This window comes from Schistocerca cancellata, chromosome 5 (assembly GCF_023864275.1).
Source record: "Schistocerca cancellata isolate TAMUIC-IGC-003103 chromosome 5, iqSchCanc2.1, whole genome shotgun sequence".
Lineage (NCBI taxonomy): Eukaryota > Metazoa > Arthropoda > Insecta > Orthoptera > Acrididae > Schistocerca > Schistocerca cancellata.
In genome coordinates, this window is record NC_064630.1 from 287468356 (window position 1) to 287495407 (window position 27052).

Genomic DNA, 27052 nt, shown 5'->3' on the forward strand with positions numbered 1-27052 from the left:
CGCCGCTCTCCAAGGACAGCGACGAGGGCGGCTGGGGCGGCGGCTCCGCCAACGGGCCCGTCACCGCCGTCGCCGTCTGTGCGCTCGACAAGCAGCAAGCCAAGGCCGACGCCGCTGCGCCGCACGACGAGAACAACCCCGACGTTGTGCCCCACATCTGTGGTGAGTACTGAACGGCTTTCTCTTTGCGCTAAACTACTACACTTCAGGACTCGAACCCGCGGCCGCAGCAGCAGCGCGGTTCCGGAGTGAAGCGACTAGAACCGCACGGCCACACCGGGCGGCATGGCTTGTTAACTCATCGCTTTAGATTCATGGCACGCTTGAGGAATTGTGGATCCATACTTTCCACTTACTTGACGGACCACTTACTGCGTCATTTATTCATAGACAAGAAATATCGGTCCTATTCATTTTGCAAATTTAATGTCCTGATTTACAGTACTTAATTTCATTATGTGGCTCCTGGACTACGTAACCGGCAGTTAAATTAATTATTTACATGAGCAGCCAAGCATTAGTTATTCAAGATGAGATGAGACATTATTTCTATTCGCAAGTTCGTAATTTTATACACTGTTCATCGTGACTTTTTAGGAATAATCATATGGCATTATTGGCCGTGGGACCCCATCTGGAGTTGTCCGGCCGCCCTGAGCAAATCTTTCTCTTTGACGCCACTTCGGTGATTTACCTGGCGATGATGATGAACTTACGATGAGAAAAAACAAAACCAGCCCCTGAGAGGATGAATTCTCAGATCCGGCCGGGAATCGAATCTTGAACTCACACAAGTAAAAATTGTGCTATGTACTATAGCTATTTTGTTTTGAAGGTCCGATAGAACGCCAAATTAAAACCGATGAAGCGTCACGTATTTGTGTTGCACAGTGTCTCTAGTATGCCCTCAATCGCGCCCCGTCGTACTTTCGAGATGTGAGTGCACAATCAGCACCAAAATATGCCTTGAACAATAGCGTCTCACGCCAAGTATGAAGTAGACGCTGGCATTCGATTTCTTCACTCTAAAGGGTTCCGCCTGATTTCATGCAGCCCATGTACTGTAACGCTGTAAGTGTCATGCCTTACAGCAGGATGCGGCGATGGTGAAGGAATTTTGAGGCAAGTCGAATAGACGGTCGTCATGCAGGCGATCACGCATGGAGGCGAATGTCAACCGATTATCTATTTCAGCGAGTGGATCAGGCGATGTGAAAATATCGTCTGCGAAGGACAATTTAGAGCAAGCGAAGAGGAATGTTATCGTTAGGCGTTGTCCGTCTCCATGAAAATTCTCCGCCACACACTACAGTTGCAACAAAGATGCTTCTGCAGCGATTTCGATACGAAGTGTTTACTGACGCACCATACAGTTCCGACAAGGTACTTTCTCATTTTCATCGTTTAGGTCATATGAACCGTTAGCTGTGAGAACAGTATTTTGACACAGACAACGAGAATTGCAGCAAAGAACCGGTGGCTGCTTTCTAAGAAGAAGGTATTTGAAATTTGGTACAATGCTACGACCAATGTCTAAGTGTGATCGGTGTCTGTGTAGAGAATAGCTGGAAGGTGTTGTTAAACATTGCAAAAAAAAAATTAATCTTTACTATGGTTTCCATTTCGCGACAGATTAGAACTGGAAAAAAATAGCTCTCGTATTCCTCTGCGATCTTATATGAGTATGCTTTTCGTGGAATTTAAATCAAATGCTGTTAAGGTCATTCTTGTGCGTACGGTACTTACGGTTCCCACTTTAGAGGCCTCTTTCGTGCAGTCGCAGTTTTAAGAGTAATATGGGATTCATTCTTCTTTTGCGACTGTAATAATGTCCCATTTTGATTAGATGCGTTTCGCTTTTATTAAAGCATATTTAGGGGTCGCTGTAATATGTTTATCGAGATCATAAAGAGTCCCAACATTTGACATTACCTTCGTTATTCACGTTTTTAGACTACCACACTATCTCCATGTGCTCTCTACACTCACTAACTAGTCCAAAGAAGTTACAATATATCGCCCTACCACCCAATCACTTTCAAATGCCCATCCCCTCCCTACACACACACACACACACACACACACACACACACACACACTTACACACAGACACACACTTACTCATACGCGCGAGCGCGCGCGCGCGTGCGCATACGCAGACGCACGCACACACACACACACACACACACACACACACACACGTGGGAGATACGCAGAACACACAGAGGAATGGCAGACACTACCACATAATAATAATCTCACGCCTGTGTGTAGAATAACGCTTGAAAACAGCGCATGTGCCCAAAATGGTGAGTAGTAAATGTGATTTCAAAGATGGGAATTGTTTATTGTGTCGTTCAACCAAATCGTAAGCAAAACTGCAATTGTTACAGCGGCCACTGAACGTGCTTTACATAAAAATGCAATACGTCTAGCCTATTAAGACTACATAACAGTCTCAAAAGATGAATGAGCCCATGTTAGTCTACAGCTGTATCGTTGTCGTTTAACGTATTTAACATTCAACCGACAAAACGACAGATTACTTGTATGTGCGATTAGTAGATATAATGAACAATAAGCAAGGTGGATGACTAAAGTTACGAGAGAGAAATTGCTGCAGAAAAACCTGTCGTAACCATGGCATCTTCCATCTTCGTGAGGTATGCGTAAAGTAAAAAATGTTCGAATAGATTTCGGAAATGGAGCCGGTTGTGGTTAACATCGTTCCCTGATATTTCACCTGGACACCTGCCAGTCATCTTCAGGTGAGCCATCAGTTTTCGATGGCTCATCTGAAGATGACTGGCAAGTGCCCAGTTGAAATATCGTGGAATGAAGAATACGATGACCTGCTGCAATCTCGAAATCTCTTCGAACATTTAATTCGCAGGGAAAATTTTAAATTTCACGTAAGAAAAATTATTATCAGGGATTTTCTCTGCCTCATGATGACTGGGTGTTGTGTGACGTCCTTAGGTTAGTTAGGTTTAAGTAGTTCTAAGTTCTAGAGGACTATTGACCGTAGATGTTAAGTCCCTTAGTTCTCAGAGCCATTTGAACCAATTATTATCAAGATTTCACAGTCAAAGCAAATATCGAACACACAGCGGATAATAACTAGTCAGTCATCTAGTACCTTTTCAACTCATCCCGTACCTGTGTAGAGAAGTCAACTTCAGAACTGGAGTCGTCATCTCCTACACTGATGAGTAGATGGTCAACAGTAGTCGCCAGAAAGCATCCAGTTTTCGCACCTGAGTCACTTTTCATACAAACTCCGGTAATGTATGCATATTACCATAGCTCCACGTAATATATGGAGGCTAATCTCAGGAACTACTGCAGAGATTGTTACACTTTTCACTATAAGACAGATTCATGAGGAAGGTTTGAACATATTACTTTTAAACATAGTAGTGGTAAATTCGTAAAACACATGTCGTTACCCGTTCTGTACGTAATTGGAGTTTTGTGTGACGCCTCGCGACAATAATGGGATTTACGGCTTCGTCAGCTACAAAGAAGATGGTGTCTGTTGGGAAAAACTGAACTTAAGACAGCAGTAAAGCTTGACCAGAAACAATGCTTTGTAAATTAAAGTTCCTTGCCACCATTTTCTGTCTGTATGTGAAATCTAGTCTCAGGATCTACAGTTGTGAGTTAGATAGGTTTGCACTAATAGCAGCACTGATTCACGAAGAAGATATTTATGTATAGTTTGTTACCTCTATTGCAGACAAGTCGCCGCGTATCCCCACATAGGGCATGCTTATTCCATAACTGGCCATATCAGGGCCTGATATACATTCACACCCACAGAGCAGGGAAAGGAGCTGGTTGAGATGAGGACTGAGTATAGGATTGACATTCTGGCACAGACCATTCTGTGGACCCCGTCTATGTGGAGTTTCCACATAAGACCAGAGTCCAAAGTGACGCCAAAGTACTTGGCGGTTCTGTGCCAGGGGAGTTGGGTTCCGTTTAGGTGAAGGTGAAAGGGGAGCGGCGGAGGCGTTGAGGAGGTCTGCGCCTTATGAGCCTCCGGGTGAGCAGCATAGCCTGTGTCTTTTCAAAGTTGATGGTGATGCGCCAGCGATGGGCCCAAGTTTCTATGTCATCTGAAACTCTTTGTAGCCAAGGGATGACCAGGTCCTTCTTCGCATTTCGTGTGTAGCACGCTGTGTCATCTGCGTACATTGCTTTGTGCACCAGAGGGGCTGTTGGTGTGTCCGCAGTGTACAGACTGCACAATACGGGCCTCAGGACCGATCCCTGTGGCACCCCAGCACGAATAAGCCTTTTGATGGAGGTGGCGGTTTCTACTTTGGCAGAGAAAGTCCTATCCATGAGATAGCTTTTGATTTGCTTAACTATGCTCCAGGGGAACTCTTGTGTGTACAACTTGTAGAGTAACCCTCAATGGCATACTGAGTGGAAGGCCTTGGCTGCATCTAGTAACACTATCCCGCAGTAGCGTCTGTGGTTGAAGCCCTCTGTGGCTGCTTCAACCACTCTCATGATCTGTTGTGGAGCAGAGTTGTTCTGCCGGAATCCGAGTGGGAAATCCGGCGGAAGTTGCTCTCTGGTAACATGTTCCTGTATTGGTATTAGCAGGAGGCGCACATAAATCTTGCTTAGATTTGGCGAGAGGCTAATCGGCCTGTAGTGCTGCAGTAATAGAGGGTCTTTTCCTGGTTTGTGTATCGCGACCACTTCCACATGTTTCCAGCAAGCCGGGAACTCGAGGGAACGATTAATCTCGTTGAAGATATTCGCGATGTGTGTGATCGCCGAGGGTGGGAGGATTTTATTTAACTGATTGGTGACACTGTCATGTCCTGGCGCCTTTTTCGTGGGGAGGGACCTAATTTCTTTTGCCATGTCTTCGGGGGCGAAAAGCTTGGTTCGTCCTCTGGGTCCTCCTCAGCGTTGAGGAAGGCAGCCAGTTGACGACGGACTACATTTTCAAGCTCTTCATCCTGGGGTTCTGCCGCTTGAAGCTGTTTCTCGAATGAGTCGGCGAGGGCGTTGGCCTTTTAAGCATGGCTGTAGGCCAGAGCCCGCTCACCGTGTAGTGGCGGCATCCTAGCGTGTCTTTTTGAGAATTGGTTGGTTGCTTGCCGTAGTGTGTGATCGTCTACTCGGAGAGATGTGAGGCGGTTTTACCATTGCTGGTTTCTGTGCTCATTGAGCGCTACCTTCAGCTCTCTCTGTAGACGATTGAGCAGCCTCCTGGTGGCCTGGTTTCTGGTGAACTTCCACTCTTTGGCCACCCAATTCGTATGACGAATTTGAGCCAGCAGGTGTTCCAGGAGCTGTATTTGAGGCGGCTGGTCATCCCATTGTGGAGGGATGGCCTCTTCTGCTGCCTGCCAGATGGTACCTGTTATGTTTTGTAGGGCTTGTTCTACTGTTTCGGCAGTAAGTGGCGGAGCGCGAGTGATATCAGAGGCGACAGTTTCTCGGTATCGCTCTTACTCTGTACGTTTGTAAGATGTCTGGTACCGTGGCAGTGCTACCCATTGTCCCACATCGACAACTGAGACGATTGAGCAGCCTCTTCATGGCCTCATTTCTGGTGGTCTTCCACTTTTTTGACACCCTGTTGTAATGTCGAATTTCATCTAACTAGTGTTCCGGGAGCTGTATTTCCGGGGGCTGCCCGTTCCTTTGCTGGTGAGGGGGGGGGGGCGTCTTCCGCTGACTGCAAGATGGTACCTCATAGGTCTTGTAGCGCTTCTTCTACAGTTTCGGCATTAGGTGGCGGAGCGCGAGCTTTAGCAGACACGGCAGTTTCTCGGTATCCCAGTATGTGCGTATGTAAGACGTTTGGTACCATGGGAGTGCTACCCATTCTCTCACATCAACCTCTAAAATCACTGGGTTGTGGTCGGAGGACATTCTGTTAATTGACCTTGCGGCCACAAACCCCGTGATCCTCCTAGTGAGTACTATGTCTAACACGTCGGGTCTACCTCCATTTTTTGGAAAATGTGTGGGCTCGACCGGGCCCCATGTTTTGAAGTGGTGGTTGCGCGCTTGTTGTTGCAGTTTGGCGCCTGCCCTGGAGATTAGTCTATAGTTCTAATCGGGGTGTTTGGCACTGAAGTCGCCTCCTATAATGAGTTTGCATTCAGTTTGACCTAGAGCAGCTATGTCTCCCTCGTTTATCTCGTCTTGTGGGGTCGGTAGATTGCACAAATTGTTAGGGGTCCGGTGGCAGTGGTTACTTCCACCGCCACTGCTACGATTTAATTTGTTGAAAGTAGGAATATCTGGCGGTGGGGCATCCCTCTTTTTATGTATATGGCCACTCCTCCGCCTTGGGCACGCCTGTGTTTATTGTAGCTAACGTAGTTGGGAACTGTCGCATTTATTCCCAGTTTTAGGTGGGTTTCCCCCATCATGCATATGTCGATAGAGAACTCCTTCTTGAGTTCTCTGACCTCGACCTCTTAGTTAACAATGCCATCTGCGTCATGGACGCACATTGTCAGGCGTTGGATATTTGGTCGTCTATCCATGATGGGGTTTTGAAACTACTGAGGAAGTCGCCGAGGGGAGCGACTGCTGGACTGCTGCCATAAGGGCAACGAGGATCTGAGTGTTTTGCTTCTGGGCCGCCCTGAATTCCTTCATCATTTCTATGACGTGGTTCATGGTCTGGACCATAATGCCTAACAACTGATCCAAGCGGCGGACTGAGTGTGGGGTTCCCTAGAGCTTCCTCTGTCTTGGTGTCCCTGGTCGTTGTTGTCGTGTATTTCCCGGCGTTGTTCTTGTGACTGTGTTCGGTTTTGTGGTGATAGGACTACGTTTTCATGGTTTCTCGAAGGAGAAACCATTTCTGCATATGTTTCCCTTGATGTGTCCGGTCTTCGTTTTACCCAAGTCTTGTCCGTCTGTGTTGACATGTTATGTTTCTTTGTGTGACTGGGTAGGGTGGTGGTGTCTTGTTTGTATGTGTATGTGTAAGGGGAGGGGGGGGGGTGGACGGCGTTTGCACCCTTTTCCTGCTGTGAGTGTCTTTTGTGGATCTCGTAACCATGTAACCCGCTATATGGTTTTTGCCACACAGCGTGCTCCTTATTTGCGGGTCCGTGGGTTATAGTGTACAAGACCTCATAACATGGGCCTCGGCGCACTTCCTGCATCTTAGCGCCATGGTGCAGTGTGTGGAGATTTGGTTTAGGCGCTGACAGCTGAAGCACTGCACCGTCTTGTTTTTGCGGCGCAGTGGCTTGGTGGTGAAAGCCACAGCCAGGACCATGTTTATCTCCCTTTGTTTTGGGGGATAACTGGTAGTGTGACCTAGAATAGGGGCCACTTGCTTTCAACTATGCCCATCTGCTGGACAGCCTTGACGGCGTACACCTGGGCAGTCAGGTCTGTTTTGATTGCCTGGGGGGCAGTAATCTCGGAAGTTCCCTGATGACTATGTTTTGTTCCGTGATTTTGTTGTAGGAAGATGTAGTTGGGTATGCTTTTGTTTGTGAAAAGTGTTTTGACTGTATTGTAGTCTTCCAATGTGTGAAGTGTTGTTTTTATCTTGTCACCACCAGCAGATTTTGCCTTAAAACCGTCTCCTCCGATTTCTGATTTTAACATCTCGAAGAGTTCCTCGTAATTCCGAGGAAACTCTGCGACAGTCGGAGGGAGATGGTGGGTGACGGGTTTTTGTGTTTTTGTTTGTATAGTGTTGTTTTGTATTGTCTCTGGCTCATCAGCCACTGCCTGAAACCTGTTCGGGGTGGGTTCTACTCCACAGGCCACCGGAAGCCTCGGCTGACGAAAGGTTTTCTTCCCCAACACGAAACCATCCGAATCCTGCCCTGGTTCCCTCCCAGGGCGGCTACAGGTGCTGTGTGGGGCGCAGGCTCCTCAGAGTGTGAGGGAGTGGTTGGGGTAGTGGTTGTGGAGCTTTCCTTGTTCTTGGGGTGCTTGTCCTTGCGGTCCTTCTTCGCACGCCGCTGTTTGGATGAAGTGGTTTTGTGTGGGGGATTTTAGATATTTGGATCGGGTGGACGGCTGCGTTGAGACAGAGGGTTTGGGGAGGATTTCGGTCGGCTGGCGGGACTGACTGCCTTTATTCAGGGAAGCTATGTGGTTTGGGAGGTTATTGGTGGTATTTGCAAGCTGGAGCGGAGTTAGGACAAGCGGAGGAGGGGTGGAATTGCAAGTACTGACTACTGTTGGTGCTCTGTGTATTACAGCGTTTGATTTGTTTGTCGCAATATCCGGAGCGGAAAAGGGGGCTGCTGCCAGGGAAGTGCCAGTTACAGCCATCGCTGCCACGGTTATGTTACATGGCTGCATTGCTGTCCCTTTTGCGCTGGTGGACCTGGAGGTCTGGACGGCGGCGGCGGAAACATTCTCGTCGATTCCGCTGCCGGCTTCCAGGTCCTGGCCCACAATTTCCCTAACCCTGGGGGGAGCACGTGTGAATTTGCGGCAGTTGGGATACTCGAAACGGCTGGCGACGCGGCCCGCGGCAGCAACAAGACGCGCCTTCTGTTAACAGCGGTAGACCGCTGCAACCCCAAGGCACCACACGAGCTCGACATCCCGACACAACGACAAGAAACACAACAATTCTGTTGTCGGGCGGTGCCCGAGCAATGTATCCTACACGTCATAGATGCTTACTGCAGACCTCGAAATGAGCTCCCACCGACGCTTTAACAAAAGCAAAGCCGGATGAGTCTCCTGATTTTTCACCCGTACAAGAGGGGGCCTATGGCTGAAACGTGTGCGAGTTAGCGGAACACATGTTCGACGCTTGACTGCCACTCATCGAGTGTCGGGATGCTCGCTTGCTTGTCGCATATTATAACCATCTCTTACTCTGAGATTTTCTGTGGCGAAGGGTATTGTCTATGGACATTTCCTTCAGAAGAAGTGCGTTTAATTTAAGTTCGTTTGCGTGTCATGCTCCTACTTTTTGTTAAGGGCCCAACTTTTTATTCTTTTGTTTTTCTTCTTACTCTCTGTTTATAAGAGGATTGATTTGGGTCTTTTGTACGTGTCTGGATGCTGTGTTCTGCATATCTATATAGCTGCTTGGTCGTCGTCCGCTTCTGTAGACCGGCAAATCACGTTCCTACGGAAATGACTACTGCGTCAGTGGTGGTTGGGAGCCGCGGCGCGTGCCGGCGTCGAGACCCGGTGGCTATCCAATCTATCTGCCGACGCCGCTGCCTTCAGATCGGAGCGTTCTTGACGTATTTTGTCAACTGCGGGATTCTACGCTGCACTGAACTGAAAACCGCTATCCATGTTTACTAAATTATTGCGCAGACGTATCTCCACTGCCTCCGTGGCGACAAGACGATGCCACCACTAGGCTGATAACCCGAGAAGAATTCATCATTGGAATACGCCGAGAAAGACTGCAATCGCATATATCACACCTCTACGGGGAGGATGTCCAGCGCAACTACCAGATGCTGCAGAATCTACGAATCAGGAAGGGTAAGCTACTCAGCAGATTAGCCTTCTTGCTAAGGCGTCGGGATAAGGAAGTGATGCCGCAGTTTGCGAACTTACAGCATCCTGTCAACATAGCGAGGACAAAACGCATACTACGACGGGCTGGTTCAGCCTTGGTACAGGAACACATAAGTGTTACCAGAAAGACAAGAACGACAATCCTTTTCTCACTCATCACCTGTATCTAGCTTCCACTCTCCCAGCACACACCTGGGAGTGGCTAGACGACAACACGTACGCCAGCAGTGAGTTCTACAAGAAGAAAGACACCACCAAACAGTGCGAGAAGTTCGTCAGGCTTCCGGGTCGACGTCAACAGGAGGTGACAGCCAACAATATTAGGACCGTCATCAACGTGACAGAGAGAGTACTGGATGAGCCCACAATCTCCGTGCTGTCGAAAGGCCTGACATTGCTCCGATTATGAAAACGTGACATCATCAGCAACGTCGAGCAAGCCATACGTCGCCTCTCGCCGAGAGGAACCGAGGCAGTGAGAAGGGAGACCAGCTGGGTATTCGAGAAAGCAAGAATGCCGAAGAACAACATTACGGCAGAAGAACGCAAGGCACTTTTGGACCTTCGCGATTACAAGGATATAGTGGTCTTAGCAGCAGACAAAGGGAATGCGACGTCCTACTGAAGTCAGAAGATTACTGGCAGAAGATCGACACCTTACTACAAGATCCGGCATGAAAACAAGTGGGGAAAGACTCGACTGATTCTGTTTAGCGCAAGACCATCGATCCTCTCAACAGTTCAGGACTTGACAGAAACACCATCAGGAATCTTTACTCTCGGGCACCGGCTACACTGCGACTGTATGGCCTCCCGAAGATCCTTAGGGAGAATGTCTCACTAAGTCCTATACTGAACACCATAAATTCTCGGACGTATGGTGTAGCCAAGCACCTAGCACAGCTGTTAAAACCACTCGTGGGTCACTGTCCTCCCCATGTCTAGAACTTGACCGAATTTGTTAAGATACTTCAAAGGTAACGCCTGGTCGAGAATGAACTACTAGTCAGCTTTGATGTCACTTCTCTTTTCACCCGGCTGCCGCTGGATGATTCCTTAGCTCTACTTGAAGATCACTTCGACGAGGAGACATTCAGACTGTTTCGTCTCTTGTTAACCACAACGTACTTCAAATGTGGTGGGAAACTCTATGAGCAAACAGATGGTGTTGCCATGGGTTCCCCCCTGGCCTCAGGTATTGCCAACGTGTACATGGAACACTTTGAAGATGTGGCACTGAACACCGCCCTCCACGCCCTCCATAGACCAAAGGTGCTCTACAGGTACGTAGACGACACTTTTGTAGTGTGAACCCATGACAGGGTAAAACTACAGGAGTTCCTACTCCATCTCAGTGGCATACATGACAGCATCAGATTCACCAAGGAGGTAGAAGGGAATCGCTGCCTTCCCTTATTGGATATCTTGATCAAGAAAAATCTGGACGGTATGTTGGGACACTCGGTCTACAGGATGGACACGGACTTATATCTCAATGCTCGGAGCTGCCACCATCCAGCACAACGTAACTCGGTACTAAACACCTTAGTACAAAGAGCCAGGTCGATGTGTGACAACGACAGTCTGCCGCGTGAGTTAGCACATCTGCCGCAAGCCTTCTAAAGAACGGCTACACCGAGACACAAATAAGACGTGCCTTTGGTGCAGACAAGAGGCGGGAGGAGAAACCAGAAGAAGAGGAAGCAAAACGCGTGGCGTTTCTGCCGTTTGCTGGACCGCCGACAGCCAAGATCGAAAGGATATTAAAGTAGCACGAAATAGCGACCATCTTTCGCACAAAGCAAAAGTTAAAGACATACTTGGCTCAACCAAAGACCAGCTGGTGCTGCAGACGCTGGGCATTTACAGTACTGAGTGCGAATGTGGGATGGAATGTATCGGGCAGACACAACGATGTATCTCCCAGCGCTGTCCTGAACACATGAGGAACGTACGACAAGGACGGACAAACAAGTCCACGGTAGCAGAACATAGCGTTATCAACAGACACACCTTCGAATTCGAAAAAATGAAGCAGCTGTGCAGCGCCAATGGTTTCTGGAACTCTATCTTCGAAGAGGCAGTGGAGATGCGTCTGCACAACAATTTGGTAAACAGGGATAGCGCTTTTCAGTTCAGTGCAGCGTGGAATCCCGCAATTTACAATATACGATAGGAACGCTCCTGTTTGAAGGCATCGGCGTCAGCAGACAGATTGGATAGCCAGTGGATCTCGACGCCTGGCCGCGTCGCTACTCCCCACCACCAACGACGCCGTACCCCCTTCCGGAGGAACGTCATTGGCCGGCCTACTTCAGCGGACCTGGGACCTGGAGTGAATGAAGATTTAAAAAATTAATGATGAAAATTAATAAAACTAGTGTACAGAAATATACTGAAAAATTGCTTTAACATGTTTTGGGAGCCACGAATGATGGAAAGGAAGAAGACTGTGCTGAAAATCAGACTTACTATAAGTCAACATGCTTACGTGTGTTTGACACCAACATAATAGTAATCGTAGTGGCTGACAACATAAGCTAGGTGGTATACATGGTGTGTTGCTGGCGCGCGTATCGTGGCTGCCGTGTGGGTACCGAGACAGTTAAATAAATCCACTAGACATTCATCACTGACGCTGGTTTTGCCAAATGAAGGCTGAAAACTTCGTCTACCGTCACCAACTGTTACTCTGCGGCATTCTGCAATAGCTCTCTGTGCCGTATGGCATAGTACTGTAGCAACTACCTTTTGTCATCAGATCTTACTTATTGCATACAAGTAGGCTCTATTTTTGTGGGGCGTATGTGATCGACACATAGTTTACTATCTAGAAACGTAATATCTTCTTCCTTGTTTATGTCTATTCACTCAGTATTTTAAGATATGTCAGGTAAATTCGCTTCCTCTGTATCAAAGTATTAATTTATAACACTTCTGTACAGATATGCACCAGAAGTTGCACTTAAAACTTAAGTAAATCCACTGATGCTGATTCTAGCCTCTAAACGACTTCAATAAAAGCAGCTGCTGCTGGCTGTAGGACATTCCATTCAGCTTTATATTTCAATAGTTTTTACACTTGACAATCAGTTATGTGCAGATATTTCAAGTCAAGTCAAGCGTCAAGCACTCCGTCTGCATGCCAGAAGTGGCCCATCGGGACCATCCGACCGCCATGTCATCCTCATTGCCAGCCGGTGTGGCCGTGCGGTTAAAGGCGCTTCCGTCTGGAACCGCGTGACCGCTACGGTCGCAGGTTCGAATCCTGCCTCGGGCATGGATGTGTGTGATGTCCTTAGGTTAGTTAGGATTAATTAGTTCTAAGTTCTAGGCGACTGATGACCTCAGAAGTTAAGTCGCATAGTGCTCAGAGCCATTTGAACCATTTCATCCTCAGTTGAGGATGCGGATAAGAGGGGTGAGTGGTCAGCACACCGCTCCCCAATTGGCATCACGAGGCTGAGTGCATCCCGAAAAATGGCAACAGCGCATGGCGGCCTGCATACTTATCCATCCAAGTGCCGCTCACGCCCCACAGCGCTTCACTTCGGTGAACCGGTATATCCACTGCGGCAATGCCGTTGCCACAGCTATTTGGGCAGTGCCACAGCTATTTGAGCAGTCTAAAATTAGTTATGGCCCATCAATCTTTAGGAATAAGAAGTAAATGATATCTATTAAGCTTAGAGCATCAGAAGGTGGTTTGCGACAGCGCTCGAGGAATTTTTTGTAAACCTTGGACGAGTACATACCGATGTTTGCAGAGCATACACTGAAGTGCAACGTAGCTTATAACAGCGCATTTCTTCAAATACATTCTTACTTGGACGGTAACAACGAGTAACAGTAATAGTAAAACCTGTACGGTAACACTGTGAAAACACACCAAAAGTTTATAGTAAGTGAATTTTATTTCTCTTCGTCAAGTAGTTTGAATCTCGGCATTCCATCTGCTTCGTTCTTGTTCCTAACGGTAGAAATGAGGAAAGTCTGGATATCCATGACCTAAAAGAAATTAGAATTAGCTTCTCTTGAATTCTAGTCTCTTAAACTCAACCTACGCACTACATAGATTGGTACTTCGAGATATGTCTCCAATAAGTATAGGGAGAACATAATTTTTCGTCCTCGGTGTCTCAAAGCAGCTTAAATCATTTAATTAAGGCAAGGTTTCTGGTCCAGATTGTATACCAGTCAGGTCTCTGTCAGAGTATGCTGATGCAAGAACTCCATATTCAGCAATTATATACAACCGCTAGCTCACAAAAAGACCCGTAACTAAGGACTGGAAAATTGCTCAAGTTACACCAATACCCAAAAAGGGAACTGGGAGTAATCCGTTGAATTACAAGACAATACCACTAACGTCGATTTGCAGCAGGGTTTTGTAACGTATACTGTATTAGAACATTCTGAAGTACCTCGAAGAAAACGATTTATTGACACATAGTCAGCACGGATTCAGAAAATAGCGTTCTTGCGAAACACAGCTATCTCGTTATACTCATGAAGTAATGAGGTTATAGACAGGGTATGCCAAACTGATTCCATATATTCAGATTTCCAGTAGGCTAGCGGCAGCGTTTCTCACTAGCGTCTTCTAACCAAACTGCGTGCCTATGGAATATCGCCTCAATTGTGTGACTGGATTCGTGATTTCCTGTCAGAATGGTCACAGTTCGTAGTAATAGACGGAAAGTCATCGATTAAAACAGAAGTAATAACCGGCGTTCCCCAAAGAAGTGTTATAGGCCCCCCTATTGTTCCTGATCTATATTAACGACATAGGAGACAATCATAGTAGGCGTCTTAGATTGTTTGCAGATGATGCTGTCATTTACCGTTTTGTAAAGTCATCAGATGACCAAAACAAATTGCAAAATGATTTAGAAAAATATCTGTATGGTGCGAAAAGTGGCAATTGACCCTGAATAAAGATAAGTGTGAAGTTATTCACACGACTACTAAAAGAAACCCACTAAATTTCGATTACGTGATAAGTCACAAAAATCTGAATGATGTAAATTCAGCTAAATACTTAGGGATTACAATTACAAATATCCTAAATTGGAACCATCACATAGATAATGTTGTGGGTAGAGCAAACCAAAGACTCCGATTCATAGGCAGAAAACTTAGAATGTGCAACAGGTCTACTAAAGAGACTGCTTACACCACGCTTGTCCGACCTATTCTGGAGTATTGCTGTCCAGTGTGGAATCCTCATCAGGTGGGACTGACGGATGTCATCGAAAAATTACAAAGAACTGCGGCTCGTTTTGTCTTATCGCCACAGTCATGATACGTGAATTGGAGTGACAATAATTAACACAAAGGCGTTTTTCGTTGCGACGGGGTCTTCTCATGAAATTTCAGTCACCATTTTTCTTCTCCGATTGCGAAAACATTCTGTTGGAACCCCCCTGCATGGGAGAAATGATCATCGCGATAAAATATGAGAAATCAGGGCTCGCACAGAAAAAATGTAAGTGCTCGTTTTTCCCGAGCGCTTTTCGAGTGTGGAACGGTAGAGGGACAGCTTGAAGGTGGTTCATTGAACCCTCTGCCAGGCACTATATTGTGAATAGCAGAGTAATCATGTTGGTGTAGATGAAGATATCTTTGTTTCACAACAAAACTTGTAAGCGTAGTTGTTTCCTAGTAGCCTGGCTACAGGATAGAAGAGCAGTACCCTTGTGTACCGATTATTACGTACTACACTGTTTTCCTGTTGGATAAAATAACAGTATTGCCCAGCGCACAACCTTTGGACGTCATATGACATTGATAAATGTGATTGATATAATTTTAAATGTACAGTCCCTTTGAATTATATTTTTCGTGCTAAAACCACATAAAATTGTAAATTGATACAAAAAGTCCCGCAAATAACTTGCGACATTGTATTAATAACTGAGCACGTTGTTATCACCATTTTGGTCGCTAATATGTAACAAGAACCTGTTTTGTTGTGTTATTATCACCGTCACATTTAAGGCGAATGATATGCCTTATACCAAGAATAAAAGTGTATAGAAATGGTAAAACTGTAGATAAAAATAAAATATCGTATCTTTTCTTTACAGAAAACGACTACAGGCGGATCGAAAGAGACAAGATCATGGAGAAAGAAAGTCTTTCACGAGCTTTGTACATGAATGAAACGACAGACTGCCACACACAAAGCAATGAACCATTTGAAAAGAGGAGTAACGTAATTTCAGGAAAACAGGTGAAGTATTTTCTTCCATTTACAGTTGATGATTTTACCAGTGGACTCACTCAAAAGAAAACGAATGTACTTCGGTTTTGCTGAATAACAATGCCACATGTTTCTGATGCATCGGGATTTTCGGTGATTTATTTCCTGCAAACTACGTAATGCTGAAGCGATCCTACTATTTTCTGCAGACATAGATATTTCGAAATTCGCAAACAGTCCACTGTAGTGATTAGGAGTGTGTATATGACATAGATTTATGACATGATACCAACTAGGTACTGGTCGGCGGATACCTAAAAAAAGGAAAAAAATGGGATGTGAAGAATATGGAATCTAGAATGCAAATTAATGAGAAATAAAAATTTCCGGCGCTATAATCATATACATATTTGACAAACGAATCAGAACACAGTTGTGGGTCATTCATGGAGAATTACGATATTTGAAGTCAGCACCTATCTCTGCCACAGGTATACTGTAAAATCAGACAGTTAATTGGAGGCGGAAACAGACTTAATGTCTGATAATGCACTCTGATAAAAGCAACCAGACGCGTGCTTGGTTATATCAACATGTGGTGTGTCCACCCTTCGCTTTTTGACGGCTGTAGACCTCTTGGGCATCCCTTCAGTGAGGGGTGTGAGTGTATGTGGAGGAATTATTCCTCAAGATCCGAAGCCAGAGGAAGTAGTGATGTTCGACGATCGAATAGGGAGCAAAGTCTTCGTTCTGTCGTATCCAAATGGTCTTCCATTTGATTCAGCTCGGGACTCTGGGTAGGTCTGTTCATTTCAGGAATCTTATTTTCCACAAACGATTGCTTGAGAGATGCTGCTTTATTGTTAAGTACTCTAAGGAGACCACACTCTAACCACCAAAAGCATCCTCATACCGTAACACCAGATCGTACGTACAACGCTGTTGGCACTACGCATGATGACAAGTAAACTTCTCCAGGCATTCACGAACCCAAATCTGCCCTCCAACTGCCAGAGGGTATAGTGTGATACGTCACTCCAGTTGTCTCGTTTCTATTCATGCACTGTCTACCACTTCAGGCTCGTTGACTTCAGAAATGTGTGGCTCGAACGCTGTACCAGTTTCCTCTTAACTCTGTACGCACAATCATTGTACCAGCTGGAATGCTGGCAGAAGTTTGGGTCTCACAAGTGATTCCTCCCGCTGATTTCGTGTAAAAATTTACAGCCAACCGGTGTAATGCTCGTCGGTTCTTGCCCGTCAGTACATGAGAAACGACTGGTCTTGGTTCTGCAGTGGTTCTTACTTCACCTTCCTGCTTCAAAATCACACCACCAACAGTCGGCCTGAACAGCTTTAGGAGGTTTGAAATATGTCTGATGGATTTGTTGCTAGGGTGACATCCATTGGTTAGTCCATTATCGATACCAATGAGTTCTCCTGCCGAACGATTGTGCTGTCACTGCTTCTCTACTAGCGAAACAACACTCGCCGCCTTCTTTTATACTGGTGGGTCCACCTACCGCATTACAAAAGGGTGCGTGGATGCGGTTTACCAGATAGAATATGCTTTCGACATTTCGACAGCTTTTTACAGTGGGTGTTTGAAGAATTAGTCCTTCAGTATCAGAAGCTGCCAAAACTATGAACTCCGTAGATGCATAATATTTGTCGTGTGCCTGTGAAATAAGGATAAGCATTAGTACAATGTACAGAGCATTGTTTACTCACAGCTGCTACCCCTAAGCCACAAGAGACTTCTCAGCAAGAGCACTGATATCAAAAATGTTTTTGAAAACATCTGTAGTTAACTGCAATTAGCTTAAATGTATGTATCCGTGGCGACCAGAAAGATTCCTTTCGAAGGCCGTAATACTCATAATCGTTATGCCAATTCGTGAGCACTGAGGCAATCATGCCACAGTTGCACCAGGTTGGAGAATGCGGTTTGGTAAAACACCGTTTCCTGCTGCGTGAAAAAGACCGTAACTGCCTGCTGCACATCCTTTCCAAATAGGAATCGTCGACCTTCCAAGGCCTTTTTTAGGATCCCGAAGGTGTGATAACCGCATAGGGAGGGATTAGAACTTGTCCTCCATGGATGAGACTGGGCTCCCAGATCGACCGGCGTCTTGTGTTGATTAGCGTCCAGCACAGAACTTCGCGCACAATTCCACGACAGTGGTTTTCGACAGACATGTTGTCCCACAAACATTCTTCATTCTCTGGTGGATTTTGACGTGATTAAGTCGTATACCTCCCAGTTCTTCCCATGTATGTGTCACAGCAGACCTTGTAATGCAATCTTTTCGAAGAACGAAATCAAAAAGAGATATCGTTCAGATATGGGAGCATCAAATACATCATAACCCAATGTGAATCCCACGCTCTAGACATAACTAACAGTTCAACTACATTCGTTGTCAGTGTCATTTGAGCTTTTGGTGATATCAATATGAAAAAAAAGGGTATTCGTTCACTAATTACTTACGGAAAACTTTTAGTTAGAGATATTTCGACTAAAGAAATAACACTTTTGAGATAAAAAAAAATGATATCGATTTACTTGTAGATCGTCGTCCATTCACCTGTTTAAAATGACTGGCATTCTGGCCAATGTTTCATCTTGTAAACAGGGTGTTGATGAGTGATGTTTTAAGAATTTAGGAGATTGTGAACCATGAAATTCGGAATATTTTCAGCAACGAAACAGCCGGGAAATGAAATAAAGTTTCTGCAGCACTAAGTAATTCTTATGCATTCTGTAGGCTAAATGAAGCACAAGAATACTGCAATCTGGAGAACTGCTATTGCCAAAAAAAGTAGCTTACATGCAAATACTAAAAACCGAATAAGTGGCTTCACACTATTAGAGTAAATATTCAACGCGACAACCGCCTACTACGTTACATGATGTGTAACGACGAATCGTGTTTTGTCTCACGTTCTATGAAATTCTACGCTGCTCTCTTGTCGAATCAAAAGTTGTAAAAATGCGCACATAATGTTCTGGTACTTTTCCTGACTGGTCTGAGCACACAAGGGACTTTACATAACCGCAGAGGAAAATGCCAGTGGAGGAGAGGTCAGAGGAGCGCCCTGACCGAGGGACTGGATTCGTCCTTCTGCTTGAAGTTGTCTTTGAGCTATGCCGTGTTCCGACTATCATACCACGCTGAAATACCATCTTGCTGAAACCGCAAACAAGTTCGCAATTGAAAGAGCATATCCTCCAGGCGTTCAACCAAGACATTCTCCAGAAAGATCAAATACCGTGCATTATCCAACCAAGGTGTATGATGCGTGTTCCAACAAGGAGATCTATAGCAATTCCAACCCAAATGTTTACCGAGAATCTCACACTGCAGCTATCCAAATGACAGGTTCTCCTATTGATACGAAAATTATTTCACATTCTAGCTATAGTTACTTATTAGCAAAGTGTTCCAAATTTCGTCCTCTGGAGATCACCCATTTTTGTAAACGTCATTTTAGTTATTAGCACAATGTTCCGAATTTCGTCCTCTGGAATCTTCCATGTTTTTTTAAAAAAAAATTTCGATCTGTAGCACACTACGTACCTATTAATGTCATTTGTGCTTCCACAACTTCTCCTGTTTTAAAAAAATTGCGTGAATAGTCGCAGATGAGCTAGGTTGAAATATGATCTCTACAATCTTTAATGCTTTAACAATAGTCCAATGTGTCGTGTGGCGAGCCAGCGAATAGACCTGATCACCTGGTGCGTCTTTTGGAGTGACGCTACTTCGGCAACTTGGGCGTCGACGAGGATGAAATGACGATGATGGCGACGACTCAAACACCCAGTCCCTGATCGGAGAAAATTCCAACGCAGCCAGGAATCGAACCCGGGCCCTGTGGCATGACAAGCTGGCGCGCTGCCCACTCAGCTACGGTGGCGGACGATAGTACAGAGAGATGTCGCAAATGCAGAGAGATGTCTCATATGCAACTTGTTGGTGATCATTCCCTTTCACTACTCTGGAGAGTGGATCACGAAATTAATATTTTTTATTAAAATACATTTAATATTATCACTTTAGTAATGCAGTACCTTATAGTGATAAACCATTCATGAGTATGGCGTACCACTAGTAATATACAGGTCTTTGATTCCTTTATGTCCTAGAGTCTTTATTCAATGGATCTTATGGGATATTTTTCTTGTGACATAATGCAATAAACACAATTTATGTACCAATGATTTACATTTAACAGCTAACTTCCTCACATCATGGAGGCACAGCCAAGTTTCGCAAAGTATGAAAACATTTTCGAATGGGCCCTTTGTGCTGTCGAAGGGAGATGTTGTTACGACAAGGGAAGGCAGGTTGTGTAGTAATATCCCATCGAATTAACGTAAGTAAGAGGTAGCTCGTGAAGGTCTAGTTTGACAGTCTTCAGTCGTTCTGGGATTAACCCACGCTGCTGCTCTTCTATTTTGCAGAGGATTAGGAGCCCTTTACAGCGATTCTGGTACCTGTAAGTACGCTGTTCATGTTTAGGTCTCGCTGCCGTGACCATTACGACGCAACCATGTATCACACAGTTCCATCGCCTGAGCACACTCCCAAAAATGTCCGCCCCAGTAGCTGAGTGGTCAGCGTGACGGATTGCCGTCCTCCGGGCCCGGGTTCGATTCCCGGCTGGGTCGGAGATTTTCTCCGCTCAGGGACTGGGTGTTGTGTTGTGTTCATCATCATTTCATCCCCATCCGGCGTGCAGGTCGCCCAATGTGGCGCCGAATGTAATAAGACCTGCGCCAAGGCGGCCGGACCTGCCCCGCGAGGGGCCTCCCGGCCAATGACGCCAAACGCTCATCATCATCATCACTCCCAAAAATACCAACTAGGCTTTTGTCTGTTTAATCTCGAAAGGTCTGGAGATGGCATCAGTGTGATACAGTAACTCTACCGTCGATATCCCTATCCACGCGTCACAAAGCTATTCCATTGAAAATGACATTATGATACGATTGTACGGTGTGAACGTGCTGTCGTACGTATAGCTTTAACTGCTTTCTGCGAAATTGTGGATATGAATGACGAAAAATTATTTTCTTTATCAGTAGGCATACCACGACACTTGCATAAAACTATTTTGCCAAAATGTCATGCAAGCCATCAGTGGGCCACCTGATTACGGGGAACTTATCCTAAAGGTAAACGTCAGGAGGCACTATAACGGGTGTATCATCAATGTAACCAACTGCTCGCTTCGTTGCATTCGGCCCGTCTAATAATTTCACGATTAGTAACGACGTTAGGCCTCAGATTACGTGCAGCGTATTGACACCTAAGCACAGATTCTCATGTTTGTCTTGCTCACCTCATAAAGCCCAGCTCACCATTCAGCTGTTCATCCTTTGGAATTATCTTCAAAGTTATCATGTAATCATTTATGTCCCTGTAAATCCTACAGAAGTGTGAGCGTCGCAGGCAGCTTAGATAACTGAAGGCGACAGCGATCTCTGTATCACTGTCATTATCGAGTCATTTTGTCTATAGTTCATACAGCATAGTTATTACTATCATCAACTCATTTACATTTCTGAAACCCGTATTCGCACTGACTAAAACCCATGAGTTCACTGTGTGTTGTTGGTTATCGTGAATGTAACTCTATCCCTTCTTAAAGATTACTGGCTTAACTTCTTCGAGATTACCGGTGACCTTCCGAATTGTAACGGCACATTGTTTATGTATGTTAAAAAGCACGGGCCACACTTTGTAAAACGTCAGGGCACAAGTCAGCCGGACTTGGTGCCTTCTAGCTTTTAAGTTTACCAGCAGTCAGCATGATCTTTTTCACGCCAACTGACAGAAAATGGGGAATAGTCACTATACTCTGCCATCACACTCTGCTTGAGTCGCCAGTACTCTCATTTGTCCTCTTCCGTGGTGTCGTTAGTGGGAGGGTTGTGGAGGAAGGTAGGGAGGTGAAGGTGCAGATGATTCACGGGATTGTGGCGATATCACGCCTTCCACAACCTCCGTTATTTTTACTTTTGCACAATCCGTCATTTTCAAAGCACTAATACAGAGAGAGATCTCTGTGCAAGGAAAATGAAAACCTTAGTACGGGGGGGCATATCGAAATAAAACATAGACAAAAAAATGTTTCAAATGGCTCTGAGCACTATGGGACTTAACATCTATGGTCATCAATCCCCTAGAACGTAGAACTACTTAAACCGAACTAACCTAAGGACAGCACACAACACCCAGTCATCACGAGGCAGAGAAAATCCCTGACCCCGCCGGGAATCGAACCCGGGAACCCGGGAGTGGGAAGCGAGAACGCTACCGCACGACCACGAGCTGCGGACAAAACATAGACACCGTAAAAAATTTGCGTCACCACACAGCTAAAGAATATTAACGTCAGACGTAGTCGGTAGCGAATATTAATTATCTACACGTGAGAAAGCAGCCTGAGCTCTGTCCCTCTGTTGTATGACAAAGGAGAGAGAAGAATCCCAGGAAGAATCTAAGCGAAAACCTCCATCTCTGTTTCTAATGCACGCGGCTGGTTTAATCTCAACTCATTTTTTTAAAAATTCTGTCCCTGTATTAGGAAGTGCAACCCGAAACGCTGTGTCGTTCTGTTCCATAGGATGACTAGCGCCAATGAAATGTTCTGCAATCGCATATTTGCTCGTCTGTCGTAAGCTTGTGCTTAGTATGTGGTCCTCCGTGATCCTCGTCGTTTGACCAGTATATACCGAGTAATAACTCCTAGAAATATTCAGTAGCCACCCGTTTTAAGCAAATTTAGGCCATATTCTGTTGCCTCTAAAAGGGCCCTAATCTTACACAGTGGTCGAATAACACACCTCACATCCTGCATTCTAATTCTTTTGGTGATGCTACATGCTTAAAAAAAAAGGCTGCAGACATAGTTGCCACCAACTTCCTTTTCACTGGTCGGTTTTTCACTATAAGCATTCTGGTGATAAGGGACCACAGGAAGGGCGAACTAAACTGACAATCTATCAATGGTGGACATTACGTGGGACTTATGAACCAAGACACGAAGTACACATTCGAACTAAGCTGAATACATGCAACCATCAGTCATGATATACAAGTCAGGGTTGGGTTAGTATAAAAGTCGTGTCCCAACGGTCCATCATTGTTCCTCATGTCTAATGCCTATAGTAAAGGAAAACAGCTATCGTTCTCCATCATGAAACAAATATTCAGGTGGATTCAGTTCTGACATTCGCAGTTCCATGAATCCAAACAACAAATGTATCATCTAAATATCTGAACAACAACGTAGTTCTCAGTACCGCTCACTACCGTGCATGTTCCTCGAAATATTCCGTAAACAGATTTGCAGTTAAAAATGACGAAGCGTTTCCCTTCACAGCCCCATCTGTCTGCCGTCTACATAACTGAAAAACCACGCGATTATCATTACCACTGACTCCAGAGCATGTTCCTCAAAATCTTTCATAGATTGACCATAACAGGCGGCAAAGGGCTCCCCATTGTAAATCCGTGTACTTATGGAACTGCTAATTGAATAAAAATCAAGCAGAAGTCACCTGTTGTCGAATGTTTTCTAATTTTAAACCAAACCTTATGTGTTTGAGAGGAATCAGGCAGAGGAACGCGAGACACAATATGAAAACTTATTACAATTTCAGATTAATTAAAACGCAATTTTCCTAATTGGCATAGCAAGTCCACCGAGTTCTTGATGTGATGTACACACCGTTTTGCTACTAGGCTCAACAGAGGAGCAAACTATTTTGCTACTCAAAATATCGGAGCAACAAAGCCAGATAAGATAGGCTTAAGAAGAACCCCTTCCGTGTGGGTCTTTGGAAGGCCGTTTAATCTATGCAAGGTGGCATGGGGTCAGAACGACATGTCCCAATAGCCTCATACGAGAAGTGATAACTCTTCAGTACTTCTCAACTCCTTTTGGCGTGTCAGCACTGAGTCTGTGTTACGCTGGGTTAGACAGTAAGTACTATATGTTTCGAACGCAATCGCGCTTGCCCAGCACCGCACTGCTCTTGTCTATGGGTAAAATAACGTATCAGGATGTACTCAGAGTGAACGCAAATCGGTAATCTCAGCTGATGTCTTACTATCGTTAGGTGAAAGTGCCCCGTCATTACACATCTTCTTTCCTAACTTCAGAAACAGCATTATCCAGGAGATATTCTAGTTTAACAAGATAAAGTTTCAACATCTATCGCCTGAGAGGTCATTAGAGGCGAAAAACCAGCTCAGAGCAGATAATAAAGGAGAGGAAATCAACTGTGCCCTCTCAATGTCATCATTCCAACATTCACCTTATGTGATGTTGGGAGATCAGAGAAAATCTAAATATACTCGTAGATGGCTGGATTAGGATTTGCACCGCATGGCCTTCCGAATACGAAAGGAGGTATTATCATTGCGCCTCCTCCGTCAGAGGCTTGCTGAGAAGAGAGACTACAAAATCTCCCCACCTTTTCATCACTGCACCCTTACCATATTGGAGCGTAATCACCACCATGGTTACTACGAGTTTCTCCGACAGCAGCGGGTAGGGTTGACCACGAACATCGAGTTTCAGAAGCTGCCACTAGTGATGCCATTATTTCGTCTTCTTGCATTCTAGTGGGTTGATTTTGTCCTTCTCTTTAGCGTTAATATCTTTAAGCTCTTCTCATTCTGTACTTGACATTTCTGATAACGTCTTTTAATTGTGCTTCATATAGCTCTCAAATTGGAAAAATATCAGTTCTTCATCGTTTTCCTCTGCGCTCTTTTAGGTAATTCAGTAACAATCTGAGGCCTATGATCGCTCTGTCGATTACCATAACAACGTTCGTAGAGTCTCTATTAGACAGTAGATCTCCCTCTTCGATTACGTGTGTCAAACACGCCCATAGTCTCGATACTCTATTCACCATATTTTGCGCAAGACCCGTATCGAAGGCAATTCTAAAGTGATCGCTGGCAGAAGCAGTATCAGTGGCGTTTATGGTAGAATGGGCACCGTTTATGTTCGTCTTTCCGTCTACACAAATTGAACGGATACTACGTTTCTGTTGCGGAAATCATCTAACAACTGCTTCCCAATTCCTCGCAAAACTTTCGTGATTAGATCACAACCAAAGCGTAACGTACATAAATAATTTCTAGTATTCCAGTGTTCCTACATGTGTCTTTTATGAGTTAAATCATTCAAATACGATCTGGGTGCGATCAACAAAAGTAGAAGTCTTGTTAGAAATCGATAACTGCCGTTTTTTGGTGACATCTAACGAGTACATTACATAAGTTACAAGTCTGTACAATGAGTAAGATGAACATAGCTTCCCGTATATGAAATAACATGATATGTACTAGGTAAATTTCGTTTCTCTAATTTACGACAGGTGTATACTAGTTTCTATGTATTTTTACAACCTACAGGCGTCATTGTTTTAATCTTTAGTTTACTTCTCCGCTGTTTCTCGTCGACTGCATGAGTTGTAGTACTTACTCACTTTTCCACTCTTTACGTGGCTGAACTGCAGATGCTTTGGCTGGTATAGTCAGCATCCTGTTGCTGTTTTCTGTGTACATTAGGAAGGTAGACATACATTACATTCTTTTGAGCTCCAGTTAAGAGAAAAATTAAGAACGTCTCAAAACTTGGAAATACTTTGAAAGCTGCTGAAATATTACACGTCTTTGTCATACATGATACATTACTTCTGACAAGGTGAAAAAAATTCGACTGTATAAGAAAGAAAATTCATTAAAGGAGCAGAAATAAACGACATATTGAAGGCTGTATTCGCATATCTGACACCTACTCTATTGGGAGAAGCAGAATAGTAAATTAAGAAAATTATAACAACAGCTAATGCTGAGATGGCTGAAATTCACTCTTGCTCACTTTTGCTTACTTTCACCATTTCTTTATATTTAATGACAAATGACTGACTGCGGTAATGTCTTTGATGTTTGTAATCTTGTAATAAATAACCTTATCTAATTTTTTCAATTTACGATCAACTGAGTCTAGTTAATATTATAATTAATAAATTAATTAATGACCTGTTTCTCCTGCTAGGTACCAATAATTTCCGTAAGCTGCAGTGAAGACAACTCTTCGAACCCGCCACGGGTTTCTGTGACCAGATTTTGAAGAAATGTAATTTGGGAAGCAGCTGGGAAACAACTTCCAGTGCAGCGTTTGAAGAATTTCTTTGTTCGACATGGAATTCGTCTTGTTAGCAGCAAAGAAAACTTGGACGATTAAATTTCTCCTTCTAAACCAGTGACTGTGATCGAAAACGTTATTTCTCAGTGCACGTAGCTATGATGTGCACTACTGAAAAAGTGTGTTCTGTGAAAACAGTAATTTGAATAAGAACTATGATATATATTGTCCTGCTGCGTAAAATCTCAGGTAAAAGCCTAAATTTCAAAAAGTTTTGTTACGAAGAGTGAATTCTAAATAAATTTACGACTGTTTTATTGGCTGTCTTTATCCTGTTACCCGGAAGTAGCTAATTTAGTCTATAAAGATATACCTCTGATCCTACAATTTACCTTTCGTTAACAACTTCTGCTCCTTAGGTAAAATAGGTTTTAATGCTCTAAGTGATGAAAAAAAATGAAAAGCACAGTTCTTAAGATTTTATTCGATATTCGCGCATACATTGAAGCCATACAATTCAACATCATTTTGTTATTGTCTTACATTTATTTAATCTGATTCCAGATTCTCCCCTAATTTATATCACTTTCTGTTTCCTTGAATTATATTTATCATTTTGAAGCCTCACTTTAGAGTCGAGCATCAAACAGAATGCTGAATGTTGCACTACAATTTATAATCAAGTTGTGTTACCTGATTTTCTTATAGCGTCATTGACATGTCTGAGCAATCTCTAGAGGATTTGACTTGGAATACAGTTACCATTAAATATCATAATAACGACATGAGTTTTTTCCAAATTTATGGTGTTTACTACACAAATGAGGATATCTGGTTTTCTTACGCATTAAAGCCACTGAAATGTGCGCAACAAAAATTCGTTTTGTTTCGTTTTGTACGTATATTCTAAGTACCAAGTTGATGCGTGACCGAAATCTCATGTGCACATCTTGGCAAATCCCTCTATCCGATTACAGTCTTTCGAGGTCAAACTGAGACAAAAATTTAGCACTTCCCCAGACGTCTACCACACAGAGGAAGTTCCTCAAATATTACATGTCCTTGTCATACGTGCTGCATTATTTGCGAAACAATCAAAGAAATTTAGAAAATCGCCGTCGAAGAAGGGCAGTCTGTGAACACAATATGCGGTAAGTA

The 27052-nt window shown here is 44.4% G+C and overlaps 1 long non-coding RNA gene across 1 annotated transcript; it reads left to right on the forward strand.

Annotated features, from left to right (window-relative positions):
- Positions 1-56: 56 nt before the first annotated feature.
- Positions 57-26211, forward strand: LOC126188897 (uncharacterized). Its single transcript, XR_007537874.1, has 3 exons — positions 57-162; positions 15600-15745; positions 25805-26211. It is a non-coding gene; the product is annotated as an uncharacterized LOC126188897 (long non-coding RNA).
- The last annotated feature ends 841 nt before the right edge of the window (positions 26212-27052 follow it).